At 42.2% G+C, this 1,807-nt stretch overlaps 1 protein-coding gene and 1 long non-coding RNA gene across 2 annotated transcripts in view; one reads left to right on the top strand and one right to left on the bottom strand.

Annotated features, from left to right (window-relative positions):
- The window catches only part of LOC126386445 (uncharacterized), a 2,551-nt gene extending 846 nt beyond the window's left edge, over nucleotides 1-1,705 (top strand). Inside the window, exons 2-3 of the long non-coding RNA XR_007569498.1 lie at nucleotides 828-1,339; nucleotides 1,616-1,705. This is a non-coding gene — a long non-coding RNA (uncharacterized LOC126386445). The remainder of the gene's footprint in view (nucleotides 1-827; nucleotides 1,340-1,615) is intronic.
- LOC126386418 (dihydropyridine-sensitive L-type skeletal muscle calcium channel subunit alpha-1-like) overlaps nucleotides 1-1,807 on the bottom strand; it is a 509,728-nt gene that overhangs the window by 228,609 nt on the left and 279,312 nt on the right. The window lies entirely within an intron of this gene.

The following is a 1,807-nucleotide window of genomic DNA, read 5'->3' as shown; positions in this document are numbered from 1 at the left end:
GTGTTTGAAAATAAGGTGGATAAGCCGGTTCCGCCGCTGCCGACGCAACTCCTCCTCCATGAAAATATAATAAATAAAATACAATAATAAAAAACCACTACAAAATATTAACTGCCTTTGCCCCTTGCGTCGTGACGCGACACAAATCATGATGTGCTCGCGGAACCAGGAAATCCTCCGAAGGCTAGACCGTCCCATTTCACAACGGTTGAGGCGGCGTTCGGAGGACGCTCCTGCATCCTTGAAGGGCGCGGCCGCGAAGGCTGCGTCCTTCAAGCACGCAGACCCCGAATCGGGACATAGCTATAGTGTGTGTGCTTCCCCTCTACCCTACACTTACTTGGCATTGCAATTACTGTTCGCGACCTACTTGTAACTCTAAAATGCTGCACTTGTTTTGCCTCGTGGCCCCTTGCCGTTTGTATTTGTGTTAGTGTACTGTATACATTTCCACCATTACAGTTGGGTCATGAATGCTATTTGACCGATGAATAGTCAAGTGTAATACGGTGTGTGCACTGATGTAGCCTACATTTTCGAAATACGTTTTGTAATCCATAGTTAAGTGGAAAACAGTTAAGAATGTTTAAAAACACAAACTTTGTAGTTCAAAAGGAAATGTAATCCACTTGTTATGGTTTAAAAGGCTAATGATTCATGATGTGTAATGTAAAGACAGGATAAAGTATTCCATGCCGAGAAAAACTTTACAGTTAAAAGTTTTCTCACTTTGTGTTACTGTGATGTATTTACGTAATAATGATAATGACCACAAAAAGAAATTGAAGTTGATGATGCAACATAGTAATACCTCTCTTTCTGCACAGGTGATGTTTTTTTTAGAGATTTTGTGGAAAATTACATGTGGATTTGACATTCAACCTGACGAGGGAGATGGCTAGCCACCCATGACCCCGATCTCTGCCTTGACCCAAGGAGTTGGATCAAGATCACCTTTTATCCAGAGGAGCTCATACATTCTTCCATCTCCATCACTGGGTGTCACACTCCAGTATGATAGTAGTACCACAATGATCTTTTCCACTTGACTTTTGACTTAGAAATTACATTTGTCAACTGAAACTGACTTGACTGACTATTTTTGACTTAGAAAAAACAAACGGATCACAATAAAGGATCAAGACTAAATTGAATAGTTTATAACAGAAGGAACAAAACTGAACGTAAATAACAAAAACCAGTAGAAATGTGTTATTTTATGTTGTCAGGGACACTTAGTTTCATCTTTGGATTGTTTTCAGATGATGTTATCTTGTGAAACATTGAAGTAACTGTGTTCTAACTCACTGGCTCTAATTACACATTAGTTACAGTGGTAGTAGACTGTACTTAGACACTATGGAGGGGACAACAGTGCAAACTTCATAATACAGCCCGGTTCCCCGTAGTTAGCGTGTACCTTCAGGAGAGCTAGAGTGTACTTACACACTATGGAGGGGATAACAGTGCAAACTTCATAATACAGCCCGGTTCCCCGTAGTTAGCGTGTACCTCCAGGAGAGCTAGAGTGTACTTACACACTATGGAGGGGATAACAGTGCAAACTTCATAATACAGCCCGGTTCCCCGTAGTTAGCGTGGACCTCCAGGAGAGCTAGAGTGTACTTAGACACTAAGGAGGGGATAACAGTGCAAACTTCATAATACAGCCCGGTTCCCCGTAGTTAGCGTGTACCTCCAGGAGAGCTAGAGTGTACTTACACACTATGGAGGGGATAACAGTGCAAACTTCATAATACAGCCCGGTTCCCCGTAGTTAGCGTGTACCTCCAGGAGAGCTAGAGTG

This window comes from Epinephelus moara, chromosome 24 (genome assembly GCF_006386435.1).
Source record: "Epinephelus moara isolate mb chromosome 24, YSFRI_EMoa_1.0, whole genome shotgun sequence".
Classification (NCBI taxonomy): Eukaryota; Metazoa; Chordata; class Actinopteri; order Perciformes; family Serranidae; genus Epinephelus; species Epinephelus moara.
Note: the sequence above shows the minus strand (reverse complement) of the source record. Positions and strands in the feature narration are given on the sequence as shown.